The sequence below is a fragment of the Mustela nigripes genome, chromosome 2 (assembly GCF_022355385.1).
Source record: "Mustela nigripes isolate SB6536 chromosome 2, MUSNIG.SB6536, whole genome shotgun sequence".
Classification (NCBI taxonomy): domain Eukaryota; kingdom Metazoa; phylum Chordata; class Mammalia; order Carnivora; family Mustelidae; genus Mustela; species Mustela nigripes.
The window spans coordinates 75,458,815-75,474,595 of record NC_081558.1 but is presented as its reverse complement, the minus strand read 5'-3'; positions in this window follow the sequence as shown (position 1 = coordinate 75,474,595).

Genomic DNA, 15,781 nt, shown 5'->3' with positions numbered 1-15,781 from the left:
ACTTTAATCCCTTGACTGGGGCCCAATTCTGCTCCCTTGTAAAGGGATTATGAATGGTTCTTGACTTTGATGTTTGGGCTCTTGATCCCTCCCTTCAAATCATCATTTCTCATCCATAAAAAAAAAAAAAGAATTTGTTTACACCAATATAGCTCTCTTAGCCTCCTTCTCACTCAGAGAAATTAATTTTGTACTATCTCTGTCTCTTTCATTCCAAGCTGTTTTGATTCCTTTAACAACTTTGTGGGTTTTTTATATCAATTCATAATAAACTCCAGTAAACAAAGTCACACTCCCATTTCTTTCTGAGACAAGTCCTTTTATACCTGGGCCATGTGTAAGGCTGATATAGAAAAATACCCTCAAAATTCTTGAAAGCTTTATCATTTAACTGAGAGGACCTATAAAAGCCTACACTAAACCTTCCTGAAATCCTCCTAAAGGTTCTTACACCTACATATGTGAGATATTTACCCTGAGGCTATGCTCTACTGTTGACTCTGTATTTGATCTTGCTATTTATTACTTTGAAAATCTTTTGCTGGGAGACACTGCGTATAGAAAACAGTTTTATTTTCAAGCCCAGCAAATCCTGGATATATTATAATTCTTCTAAATTTGACTCAAGAAAGCCTAATAGTTTCTTCTTCATTTCCTCTCTTTCTTAAGTTATCATAATCAATAGAAGAAGCCAATTGGCACTTTCTGCACTCCTCCTGGAGATCTCCACAGCCAAGCCCATGAGTACCTTAAGTTTTACCCTTTTGAATTTCCAAATCTCCAGAGGCAGTACTTATGGCAAACTGTGCCACTGCATAGCAAGCATCCTTTCTTCCTCATCTTCAGACAACCTTTTCCGCAGTGTCATAGGAGCCCTCAGCAGTGGCCTCATGAGGTTCTTTGAGATTACATTTACAATAATTTTGAGGCCATACCGGCATCCACTGAGTCCCAAAGCCCATATCACATCTTAAGGTTTTTGTCGTATAGCACCTCTTTTCCATTTGCTGCACAAGAAATTGCACCAAAATGTAATGGCTTCAAACAATAGCAGTTTAATTAAACTTCATTATTTTGTGGGTCAGGAATTTGGATAAGGCTCAGTAGAGTGACTTTTCTGCTCTATGTGACATTGACTGAGACGACTCAGAGATTTTCAGCTGTGGCAACAGGGTTGTTTGGAGAATCCAAGAGAGATTCCTCGCATATCTGAAGCACTTTGTTGTGGATGGTTGAAAGTCTGGGCTGAACTGGAGTGCCTGCACATGGTTCAACCCTCTAGAAGGCTCTGGTATGTGTCAGAATTATTCAGAAGTATGTCGTCAAAGACAGGGATAAAGAGAAGATTTATGTCATCCACAGGGCCTTCTCTGGCTTAGACTACTACAAAGAATAGAAGAGGTCATTTGCTTCATGCCCCAGAGAATCATTCTGTTTAAGAAAAAGCTCTAATTTAAGAGGAATTTCACATTATTGTATGTTTTGCCCCCAATTAGAGCACCTATAGACAAAGAGGCCATCCAATGTATGGTTCCAAGGAGCACATTTTAAAATGTGTGTGGTGCTCTTATTTTTGAAGCTGGTCAAAACTTTGAAAATCTTAAATCTTAAGATCTGAAGTTTCCTGGGAAATACATCTTAATTTCCCAGGTCCCAAGATCCCCTCTCTTTCCATGTGTTTGTGTTTTTTCTCTCCCAGGTCCACAGATGGGCAATAAGGTCAAAATAACACCCAATGAGGACATGGCAGACTCTTTCCTCAGAAGGCATGCCCAATCCAATAAAGATAAAGTTTATTTTCTGGAATGTCTTTTATAAGAAAAAGTCTCTGTCCTGATCACTTTTCACCATCTTCCTTTCAACTATTTTTCTTTCAAAGGTTGGCCTAATATTGCAAACTCATCAGTGAAGCTGCTAGGCCCAAGCTTTCTCAGGAAGTTTCTGGTTAATTCAGGCCTTCCAGGAAAGTAAAAATAAGCCTGAGAACTGAAGTGTCCTCAATCTAAATGGGGCTTTGGTGATAAATGATGGTCATTCTAATTCATTAAATGGAGAGTGTATTAGCCTGGACTTTGGAATTTACATTATAGAAGAGTAACTAAGTACAAACTGACAAGATTGCTTAGAAATATAAGAATATTGTGCTACTTTGTCTAACAAACCAATGATATTTGGTTTTTATCTCATTTTCTTGCTATCAAAAACCCTTGACATTTGCTTTTCTGGTGTCATACCCAAGAAAGACCAAGAAAGAAGAAGCAATTTGGGGTGATGTATTTACAGTTGGAGGCACTTAGAGAACAAGGTTGTTGTTCAGGAGTCTGCAAGCTTGTCTTAGCGTCCATACAGAACCACACCTAGGAGAATGCCTTCACCCACTCTCTGAAAAAAGAAGAAAGCAGAAAGCTTATGACATGGTAGAAACATTTTCTGATCAAGAGAAATAATTTTTTGTTTATTTTCAGTCCTTGGTTTACATCATAAAGAAGACTTGTAGGATATTAAAGATCAATTGCACCAGGTTAATGTAAAATCAAAGCTAATACTGATCTAGGAGTGAGGAATTATTACCTTTCATGATGGATCAAAACTTGAACATATCTTTACTTCAAAACAGTATGCAGTTACAGATAAACTTCTATCCCTTAGTCTCTCTTTTCAGTCACAATACCCTATACATCAAAGCTAACAACTCACTAAGATAGAAAAATCAGTCTCCAAAGAGATGGTGAGCCAGATTCAAAATTAGCAAACTTCATTAGGGTCAGAGAACAGCAAAACTAAAAGCCAGCTGGACAGTTTATTGCTATTATAATAATAGCACTATTATTATTTTGAGTTACTAGTGTGTTCAGAAGGCTCGATGTATTTAATTAACCTTTCAGAAGACAAGTCTAAAATGTCTGGCTTTGTCGTAATGAAGTTACAGCTGTTGTTAAAATCTGATAGAGCTCTGTTCCCTTTCAAATTTCATGAGAAAGTGATTCATTTATAAAATGCCTCCACTTCACTCATTCATTTATAACCAAAGAGATTCACTAATCCACTCAGGAAATAATTCTTATGATACATAGGAGATCAATTGTTTTATGAAATAAAATTAAAAGTGTCAATGTGGTTAACATTTTAAAGGTATGCCAATTGAAAGTACTCCTTGAACTCATTTGACCAAGTATTTTTTTTTTTTCATTTTTTGAAATCACACCTGTGCTAAGACATGCACTCTCTTCCTCTATCTGGTAAGCACAAGGTGTGGGAACTTGTGCAATAGATAATTAATCTCTATTGCTATCTATAGTTTCATAGTTAACACTGTCTTAGCAGAAGTGTGAAAACACATTCACACCTTTGAAAATGGATGATTAACTAATCAAATGACAATATGAATGTTAGAATTACAGAAAAGACTGCAAGGCAGAGCTATTTATGATTATAACATTCTATTTAATTTTTAAGGGTGGATTGTTCAGTGTAATCTGTGCTCCTCAAACATCCAAGTAGATTCTCAACTTTTTAATTGCATGAGTCCTCAAAAAAGAATGAATAAAATTTCATATTCTCCCCTAATTAAGCAATTTTTAATATGAGAGTTTAAGAAGGAGAAGAGAGTTATGTTTCAAGACCAGAGGCAAGGAGGAGCGAAGAAAGAAGAATCACATTTGAGTGAAGAGTCAAGTTATTTTTTTACTCTGGACATTGTCATTTCCATTTAAAATGCAAACTAAGCTGAATAAAGAATTGAATATAGTTAGTTCTCTTTTGATAGTCTGATGTATAGAAATCCAAACTAAGAGGTAGGCCCATGTGCATTATTTTGTTAATTTTTTAGGTTTACTTGTGTGTTCTCTTTAAGAAATAATAATCAGGAAAAGGCAGAGACTCCTTGTTGAAGGAATACAGATCTAAGTACTAGGGCTTTAAAATTAGTATTCTGTGCACACTGTATTAAAAGCCTTTAGATAAAAATATTTACCCATATTTATATTCTTAAAGCCAAAGTGTATATTTGCAACACATATCACTTACTGCCTCATAGTATGATATTTTAAAGACATGGTATCTCCTTTGTAATACCTTGAGATCTGGCTACACGTCTGATTCATTATCCCAGCCCAATTTAGCCCAGTGTTTTATATTGAGTGGACATCCCTGTCTACTGAAGCAAGCCTAAATAGTAAATGAGGAGACAAGTGTTGTTATAAAGTGCATTTTCATGGAAAAACTTGATTATTTAAAGAGTAAAATACATGATTTTTTTCAGTTCATAAATTAGCCACACATTTCTCTGTTATATACAAAAAAAAAATTCTATTAATTAGCAATAGTTGATTTATCAGCACCAAATAAATCCACTGTCAGCCGTTTAACCCGTAGTTCCTATTGCCGCACCTTGAATGTGGGTGCGGGTGTAGGTGTACGCATGCATCTATTCCCCCTCTTCAAGCTGGCTTCTGTCTCCATTTCTTTACTGAAACTCTTCTGAAAAAGGTCTTCTCCATCTTTCTTTAACTTGACTTTGCAGCAACATTTGACACCACTAAATAATCCTTCCTTTTGAAACATTGCCTTCTCTTGTTTTTCATGCCAACACATGCTCCTAATTTTCCTCCTGCATCTCTTCTTGGGAGATCTCATTTACTCCCGTAGACTCAGTTATTATGTATATATTCTTATGCCTACCAAGTTTAAGCCTCTAGCCCAAATATCTCTTCTCATCTTCATTCCATGCACTTATATGAAAGTAAGTACACACACAATACTACACACATGCATGCAAACACACACACACACACACACACACACACACACTCTCAGGGCATCACACACCTGTCCCTCACACTTATTACTTCACTATGTTTCCCTCTCTCAGTAACATCAGTTACCCAAATAGAAAGCTCGGTGTCATCCTTTACCCTTCTTGTTCCTCAACATCTAATCTCTCAACATATCCTATTCATTCTACCTCCCAGTGTATCGCAGATTCATTGTCTCTTATCCATCATGGTCGCAGCAACCATTATCCTGAGTCATTTATTGCAACATCCTACTAGCTAGTCTTTTTGTCTCCAGTCTTGCCCCCTTCTGTTTCCTTTTCATACTGTACTCAAACAGATTTTCTGCAGTGGTCATTACACTTTTTTGCTTACAAACCACCCTTAGAATTTTTGAAAAAATATATACTTTCTTACTATTTTTTAAGTTCACATAAAATTATTTTACTGTAAAATTAGATAATTACAAAGGGTGGAATATCCAGTATGATGCAACACTGATACAGAAAATAAAACAGCTGTGTCCTCTTTTGAATAGATCCAAATGAATTTAAATGATAAGATTTGATGTCTATCATTGTTCTCTTATAAATACATGAAGAAGTTCCTCTCTAACAACTGGAAATGGCAGGGGTTTGATACTTTTCCCTTGAACTTGTACTTCCACTCCATTTTTTTCCCTACAGTTTTTATCCTAAAGAGTAATTTTTAGTCCTGGTTGATTATCCTGTCACATTGCAGAAAAACATATATATAAGTCAAAATGTTTAAAAATTTCCTGTGACCATAAGGTTGTAATTATTATTAGGTTCTTATAGGTTGAGTTACTGTTATCTTATAATATAATTGATGAAAACATCATAAACATATTACATATTTAGAAAAAATTTTTCAAACATGAAAGTAAAATTTTGTAAGAAAATGACTTTGTAATGAGACAAATAAGTCTTTTTTTTTTTAAGATTTTATTTTTTTATTTGACAGAGATCACAAGTAGGCAGAGACACAAGCGGAGAGGAGGAAGCAGGCTCCATGCTGAGCAGAAAGCTCAGTGCAAGGCTCGATCCCAGGATCCTGGGATCATGACCTGAGCTGAAGGCAAAGGCTTTAGCCCACTGAGTCACCCAGGTGCCCCAATAAATAAGTCTTTTTTTTTTATCAGTTTATGTGTCTGTGGATAAATATTATATATCTCTGGAATGATAAAGCATTCATAATAACTTCTATGCCCATACTTGGCCTTATAGATATAATTTTTGAGAAGCTTTGATTCCCTAAATAACTAGTGGGCCAGGAAAGAACTTTATTACACCAATGAGGACTCATCTCATTAAACTCTTCTCAAGCAATATGCCAAAAAACACATGATGTGATATATAATATAATATAATATATTATGCAATGTTATATATATACACTGTAAGTATAAATATATACAATAATATATATTTTATATATCATGTGTTTTTTTAACATTGATATATCAGTTGAAAACATGATTAGATCCTCCTTCATCTTATACAAAGCACAAACTTGGACACCTCTTAGTGAAAGGACATTTTACCAGTTTCTAGTGTTATTTTCTTGGCCAATGCCTGAGATTGTACCAGAAACTGTAATAAACTTTATTAGGAGTTCTCCTGAGGACTCACCTACTCCAAGCCCATTAGACTCAGCCATGAGCATAAGGCACATTTTGTTAAAACCACACACACTCAGGACCCACCCAGCTGCTAGGTACACAGCAGATTCCATGTACCCCACCAAGCCACAAAACCACACCCAGACACCCACTTCCAACCACTGTCACACACTGTGACCACTCTCATACCCCAGGCTGCCCCACAGAAGAACTTCAGGTGATCCATAAAAGGACTATTAACCCAGCTCAAATTTGCTAACACCACTGGCCTGCTCCCAAGGTCTGGCAGGCACATCCCCACAAGGCTGATCTGGCTGAGTCCCACTAATAGCACAGAGAGTAATCATAGCCCACAGCAGGCAGAGAGTCAGTGCAGATGACTGACCTAAAAGGAAAAGACACAACAACAGGACATAAACAATACATGTCAGATACTCTTCCAAAGTGCCAGTCACTGATAGACAGAAGACACTGCAGTGGAGGGCACCCTTCTGCATAAAGCTACGCCTTTTTCCTTTTTTTTTTTTTTTTTTTAAGATTTGTTCATTTATTTGAGTCAGGGAGAGAGCACAACGTGAGGAGGGGGAGGGGCAGAGGAAAAAAGAGAAGTAGACTCCCCACCAAGCAGGGAGCCTGAAGTGGGGCTCTATCCCAGAACTCTGAGATGGAGACCTGTGTGAAGGCAGACACTTAATTGAGCTGCCCAGGTGTCATATAAAATCACTACTTTCAAAAGCAAAAGACATACCTGACTTTCTTAACACAGAGAAACAGACACAGAAGCAGACAAAAATGAGGAGACAGAGAAATTTATCCCAAATGAAAGAGCAGGACAAGGCTACAACCAAGTGAAACAGTTACAAGTAACTTGCCTGGTAGAGACTTTAAAGCAATGGTCATCACTCACTGGACTTGAGAAAAGAGTGGAAGACATGAGTGACACCCTTAACACAGAGACAAGGAATAACATAGCAGAGATGAAGGGCTTAATAAATGAAATGAGAAACACGTTTGACGGAATGAGCAGCAGGAGGGAAGAAGCACTGGAACAAATTAGTGACCTGGAAGATAGCATAATGAAAATTAATCAAGCTGAACAAAAGAGAAAGAAAAGAATCATGTAAAACAAGAAAAGATCTTGGAGAACTCAGAGACTCCATCACATGTAATGATATTTGTATCATAGGAGTCCCAGACGAAGAAGAAGAGAGAAAAGAGGACAGAAAATTTATTTGAAGAAATAATGGCTGAAAACTTCCTGAATCTGGTGAAGGAACCAGATATCCAGATCCAGGAGGCACAGACACTTGCCAGCAGAATCAACAAAAGCAGAGAGACACTAAGACATATTCTAATTAAATTTGCAAAATACGGTGATACAGAAAACCTCTTATAAGCAGCAAGACAAAAAGAAGTCATTAACTTAGATGGGAAAACCCATAAGGCTAGCAAGAGATTTTTCAACATGTACTTTGCAAACCAGAAGGGAATGGCATGATATATTCAAAGCACTGAATGGGAAAAGTCTGTGGGCAAGAATACTCTATCCAGCAATGCTATCATTCAGAATAGGAGAGGTCAACAGTTTCCCAGACAAACAAACCATAAAGGACTTCATGACCACTGAACCAGCTTTGCAAGAAATTTTATAAGGGACTCTTAGAGGGGGAAGGAAGACCAAAAGCAACAGTTTGGAAGTAGGAAACACAAAAGCAGTATCAATGAACATTTCTGTAAAATATCAGTCAAGCAGTTCTCAAAAACAGAATATAAGCATAGTAACATATACCTAAGACATGGGGAGAATAGGAGAAAATAATGGGTTCAAATTAATGACCATCAACTCAATATGACTGCTGCATGCAGAAAAGGTTATGTACAAACCCAATGGTAACCATGTATCAAAAACCACTCATGCATATGCAAAGAAAAAAGAGAGAGAAATCCAAATATATCACTAAACAAAATCAGCAAAACATGAAAGAAAGACAAGAAAGGATCAGAGAAAATATTCAGAAATAACCACAAAACAAGTAATAAAAATGACAGTACACTCATTTCTATCAGTAATTACTTTGAATGTAGATGGACTAGTCAAAAGACATAGGGTGACAGAATGGATAAAGAAATAAGACCCATCTGTATGCTGCCCACATGGGACCCATCTTAGACCTAAAGACACCTGCAGATTCAAAGTGAGAAGATGGAGAAACACCTATCATGCAAATGGATACCAAAAGAAACTTGGAATAGTAATACTTCAGACTAAGTAGACTTTAAAACACACACTGTAGCAAGAGACAAAGAAAGACACTATATAATCATAAAGGGGACAATCCAATAAGAAAATATAACAATTGTAAATATTTATGCACCCAACTTAGGATCACCCAAATACATAAAACAGTTAATACCCAACACAAAGTAAGTAATCAGTAATAATACTATAAAGGAGGGGATGTTTACCCTCCACTTACATCAATGGACAGATCATTTAAACAGAACAGCAACAAGGAAACAACAGCTCTGAATGACACAGCAGACCAGATGTATTTAGCAGATATATTCAGAATATTCCATCCTAAAACAGCAGAATATATTGTCTTTTCAAGTGCATGTGGGACATCCTCCAAACTAGATCACATATTAGCCCGCAAACCAGCTTCCACAAACTCAATAAACTCAAAATCAAACCATGCATCTTTCCTGAGCACAACACTATGAAACTAGAAGTCCACCACAAGAAAAAATTCTGGAAAGACCACAAATACATGGAGGTTAAATAACATGCTACTAAACAATTAATGCATCAACTAGAAATAAAAGAACTAAAAAAGTACATGGAAACAAATTTAAAAAAAAATCTGAAACCTCTGGATGAAGCAAAAGCAATTCTAAGAGGGAAATTAATAGCAATACAGGCTTACCTCCAGGAACAAGAAAAATCTCAAACAAATGAACCATACACCTAAAGGAACTACAAAAGGAACAACAAATGAAACCTTAAACCAGAAGAAGGAAGGCAAAGAGAAAGATTAGAGCAAGAATAAATGATATACAAACTAGGAACAAGAAAAACAACTACTAACACAATAGCACAGATAAATGAAACCAGGAGTTGGTTCTTTGAAAAAAAAAAAAATCAATAAAATTGTTAGACCCTTAGCCAGACTTATCAAAGAGAGAGAGAGAGAGACAGAAAGACAAAGGATTCAAATAAATAAAATCACAAGTGAGAGAGGAGAAATAACAACCAGTAATACAGAAATACAATCATAAGAGAATTTTATGAAAAACTATATGCTAATAAATAGTATAACCTAGAATAAATGGAGAAAATTTCAGAAACATATAAACCATCAGAACTGAAACAGGAGTAAATAGAAAATTTGAGCAGGCTGATAGCTAGCAAACAAATTAACTCAGTCATCAAAAAGTTCCCAAGAAACAAAACTCAAGGACCAGATGGTTTCACAGTGGAGTTCTACCAAACATTCAAAGAAGAGTTGATATCTTTCTTCCCAAACTATTCCAAAAACATGCTAATGTAAGGAAAACTTCCAAATTCATTCTATGAGGCCAGCATTACCCTGATACTAAACCAGACTAATGGACCACTAAAAAAGAGAACTACAGACCAAATATGATAAAGATAGGCATAAAAATTCTCAATAAGGGGCACCTCAGTTGCTCAGTGGGCTAAGCCTCTGCCTTCGGCTCAGGTCATGATCTCAGGGTCCTGGGATCAAGCCCCGCATTGGGCTCTCTGCTCAGTGGGGAGCCTACTTCTCCCTCTGTCTCTGCTTGCCTCTTTGCCTACTTGTGATCTCTCCCTGTCAAATAAATAAATAAAATTTTAAAAAATTCTCAATAAAATACTAGCAAACCACACTCAACACATTAAGAAAAATCACCCCCCATGATCAAGCGGGATTTATGTGCTTCAACATTCACAAATCAATGTGATACATCACATCAATAAGAGAAAAGATAAAAACCATATGATCATTTCAACAGGCACAGAAAAAAGTTCAACATCTATTCATGGTAAAAACCCTCAACAAAACAGTTTTAGAGAGAACATACCTCAACATAATAAGGCCAAATGTGAAAAAAACCCCACAGCTAACATCATCCTCAATGGGGAAAAACTGAGAGCTTTCCCACTAAGGTCAGGAATAAGACAAGGATGTCCATTCTCACCACTTTTATTCAACATAGTACTGGAATTCCTAGCCATAGCAATCAGAAAACAAAAAGCAAAAAAGGCACCCAAGTCAGTAAGGAAGAAGTGGATGAAATGATACTATATATAGAAAACCCTAAAAACCATAAAATTGCTAGATTTGATAAAACAAATTCAGTTAAGTCACAGGATACTAAATTAATCTACGGAAATCTGTTCCTCTTCTATGCACCAATAATGAAGCAGCAGAAAGAGAAATTAAGAAAACAATCTTATTCACAATTGCACACCAAACAGAAAGATAAGATACCTAGCAATAATCCTAACCAAAGATGTGAAAGACCTGTGTTCTGAAAAGTATAAAACCCTGATGTAAGAAACTGAAATGACACAAAGAAATGGAAAGGCATTCTGTGCTCATGGAATGAAAGAACAAATTTGTTATTATAACATCTGTACTACCTATAGCAATCTATATATTTAATACAACCCTTATTAAAATACCAACAAATTTTCACACAACTAAAATGAACCATCCTAAAATTTGTATAGAACCACAGAAGACCTCGAGTAGCCAAAGCAACCTAGAAAAAGAAAAGCAAAGCTGAAGACATCGAAATTCACCTCAAGTTATATTACAAAGCTGTAGTAATAAAAAAAAAGTATGGTACTGGCACAAAAATAAACACATAGATCAATGGAACAGAAAAGAAAACTCAGAAATAAACCCACAACTATACGGTCAATTAATCTTCAACAAAGTAGGAAAGAGTATGCAATGGTAAAAAGACTCTCTTAAATGGTGTTGGGAAAACTGCATATTGCAGTCAGCATATTGCTAAATAAAGCAACTGGACCACTTTCTCACACCACACACAAAAATAAACTCAAAATGGATGAAAGACTTAAATATGAGCCCTGAAACCATAAAAATTCTAGGAGAGAACCCAGATGGTAATGTCTTTCACATCAGCTGTAGCAGCTTTTTTCTAAATACGTTATCTGAGGCAAGGGAAACAAAAGCAAAATAAGCCATTGAGACTATATCAAAATAAAAACCTTCTGTACAGCAAAGGAAACAATCCACAAAATGAAAAGACAACCTACAGAATGGAAGAAGATATTTATAAATGACATATCCAATCAAGAGTTAATATCCAAAATATATAAAGAACTGGTATAACTCAACACCCCAAAATTAAATAATCCAGTTGAAAAACGGACATGAACAGACGTTTCTCCAAAGAAGACATCCAGATGGCCAAGAAACACATGAAAAGATGTTCATTGTCACTCATCATCAGGGAAATGCAAATCAAAACTACAATGAGCTATCAGATAATACCTGTCAGAATAGCTAAAATCAACAACACAAGAACAACTATTGGTGAGAACATGGAAAAAGGAATACTCATGCACTGTTGGTGGGAATACAGACTGGTCCAGCCACTGTGGAAAATAGTATGGAGGTTCCTCAAAAAGTTAAAAATAAAACTATCTCATGATCTAGCAATTGCACTACTTGGTATTTATCCCCCCAAAATTAAAAGACACTAATTCAAAAGCAGACATGCACTATGTTTATTGCAGCATTATTTATAACGGCCTAATTATAGAAGAAGTCCAAGTGTCTGTTGAAGTAGAGATTAAGGAGTGCACTTGTGTTGAGTACAGAGTGATGTATGGTTTTGTTGAATTACTATAGTGTTACACTTGAAATCAACATAATACTGTATGTTAACTATATTGGAATTAAAATAAAAACACTAGAAAACCTTATCAGATGACAAATAATTTTACTCTTTTACTTAGAAGCACCTTATTTGCGAATTTAAAATTACTCAAATCTAGGTTTTATATTCACTTAAATTCATACATTTCACATATGTATTAAATTCCACATGTTGGGATATTTTCTGCCTTCTGTTCAAAAAAAAACCTTTACATTTGTGCCAAAGCTCAGTTTCCTAGGTCATTTCTCGATGCTTTAAAAATCATGACAGGTAGGGACACCTGGGTGGCTCAGTGAGTAAAGGGTCTACCTTAGGCTCAGGTCATGATCTCAGGGGCCTGAGATTGAGCCCCATATTGGGCTCCCCGCTTCACAGGGCTTCTGCTTCTCCCTCTGCCTGCTGCACCCCCTGCTCAGGAGCTCTCATTCTCTCTTTCCCTGTCAAGTAAATAAATAAAAATCTTTTAAAAAATCATGACAGGTAGACATAAAGATAGGCTCTTGATAATTATTATATATAGATAGTGTGGTAATATTTCATGGTGGAAAAAAAATAGAATTAGAGCAGCAAATCCACATTTGAGATAGTGGACTTAATCACAATAAGCTAATACTGATTTTAAGTTCAGAGTGTCAGATTAATGTTCTTTGTAAAAATTAAGAGTAAACAGAAGAAAAGATATTGCCGTATATTAATGATTTTGGTTCATTGCATTATACAGAGCAGAATTTACAACACATTTCCTTGCAGTTATTCCCATAATAAATACTGGGAGGAATGAGTAGATGACTAAAGATATTGATGAGACACACAGAACGAAAAACATGGTCCAAGCAAAACTTTCAGACGTGTTCACAATATTCAATAATCCCTTATAAAGGATAATGAAATTGTTTCTCCATAACCTGAATAAAAATATGAAACATGAAGTTAACTTTGTCATATGTTCCTTTTACTGAAGCTATAAATTCTGTTGAAAATAAATAATTTTCCACAATTTTCTCTCTGAAATCAGGCCAAATATACAGCTGAAACTGTATATTTATACAATATATAATATATAATACTGTAGATGTATATATAATACATGCAATATATAAAACTGTGTAAGAGGTAAATGAGAATTCTTTCACTGGTGCTTTCTCCTTACTGAGGAGGATGAAAATGTTCAGAAGGCACCCCTTGTTGCAGGTTCTTATTTTCTAACATGCTTTTTTATAATTCTAAAAATTGTTTAGATTTTCTAAAAAATCCAAGGAATTTACTTCGGTGAAATAAAGTACCATCTTCATCTATGTTTTTGACCAAAATTCTCTTTCTTTGCTCTTTCCAACTTCTTTTCAGGAAGAATGCATTCTATGGTAGTAATTCAGGAATGAAATGGACAAAATTATTAAGTTAGAGTTTCCACTACTCCTGTATCTCCACTGTGCAGTATACCTGACTTCAAAATATTCTAAGACTGTTTCTGATACCTGTTTTATGCTTAATGAAACTATTTTTAAACAAGAGGAAATCTCAAATCTATAAGCAGATTTACTGTGTCTTGAGAAATGAAGACTTCACCAAAATCAGTATTTAGATTTGTCCATTTTTGGGAGCTCCTGAATAACCCATCAGAGCAAGATTCAGAATGAGTGAAAGATAGGTCTCTTCTGTGTAAAGAGGAAGAAGGACAGACGTGAGATATACCAGGGAAAAGAACCCTGCATGATGCCTTCACTGCAAGTGTATGCTTTCTCGAGAGGGTCCCCTTTAAGAAAGAGTACAAAAGGGAGTGGAGGACCTGAACATTGATTATCTAAAATTGGTTATGCCCGTGACCTCTGGAGTCCCACTGAATGAACCTACCATATTGGAAGTCTTTTGTTTTAAAATGTAATTTCAGACCACTTCATTCTTTATCCCGTAAGTGGCCTCTCCTTCTTCTCAGGACCAATACCAACCCTGGTAATGTCATCTGTAGGTGAAAGGGCCTGTGTCTACAACTTCACAGCTTAGACTTGCTCTGAAGCATCAGCCAGACTAAACTTATTTAGGTTTTTAAAACCCATCAGGATTTCTGTTGGGTTTCCTGAACCTAGAACATTTTTCTCTTCCCTTTCCTATTTTTTAGCCTGACTTACTCCTATTGATCTCAAATTTTAAATGTTATGACCTCTCACCTTCAGCTCCACTCCATCATTGGCTGGAGTCAGCATCTCTGCTATGTACATATGGCCCAATCTCAGTAAAGCCCCATTATTAATAAAGAATTAAAAAACTTGCTTCTAGATACAAAGATCCTGAGGGCCATTAAGTACTGTTTTATTTACCACTGTTTGACCAACACCTATATCGAATGCCTTGCCTATAATTCAATAGTGGGCATAGTTTTTCAACAGAGAGAGAATTTACAAATTCAAATAAATTTTGACCTTCAAAGTGGTTACTTCAGCCAACTATCAGCTTAAGCTATTACTCAAAAACAAGTAAAACTGTCTCCACGTGAAACATTAACACAAACCAGTTATAGTGTTCCTAGATATGCCAAGAAATCTGGGTTCTAGGCTGGACTTGGGCATGAATTCATTTTCCATTGGGCAAGTTGTTTAAGATCTACTTATCCCTCTACTTCAAAGTCCTGTAGCTTCTTACCACTGTTTTACTTTAGTGAATTCAGTAGCCAAACTTAGGTGTGGGCTATGAACAGAGACTGAGATGCCTCACTTGTATGATAAGATACTTCATGGACAATAGAGTTATCCATCTATAAATTAATCAGGTATCTTATTTCTTTTTCCATATCTTTTTTTAAAATATTTTTTCTATTTTTTTAATAAACATATAATGTATTGTTAGCCCCGGGAATACAGATCTGTGAATCGCCAGGTTTACACACTTCACAGCACTCACCATAGCACATACCTTCCCCAATGTCCATCATTTGAATTTGAATCCTTGACTGTCTTATCAAACTGATGAAAAAAGTTGATAAATCTGTATCAGTTCTTTACCACCTAATTGGGTTGCTAAGAAGTTTGGTATTGAAGAGAGGATAGACACAAATGAAATTGAAGCTTTTAGATTACTGTGGGTTTCATAAAAATTAGGTTTCATTATTCCCATTTAAAACAAGTCACCCGGGCGCCTGGGTGGCTCAGTGGGTTAAGCCGCTGCCTTCGGCTCAGGTCATGATCTCAGGGTCCTGGGATCGAGTCCCACATCGGGCTCTCTGCTCAGCAGGGAGCCTGCTTCCTCCTCTCTCTCTGCCTGCCTCTCTGCCTACTTGTGATCTCTGTCTGTCAAATAAATAAATAAAATCTTTAAAAAAAAATTTAAAAAATAAAAAATAAAAAATAAAAAATAAAACAAGTCACTATTTATGTCCTATCTTGAGAAACTTGATGAATTTGCCATGGAATACTGTATCTTGGAATTCTCTAATGATTTGAGAGAATCGTGTCCT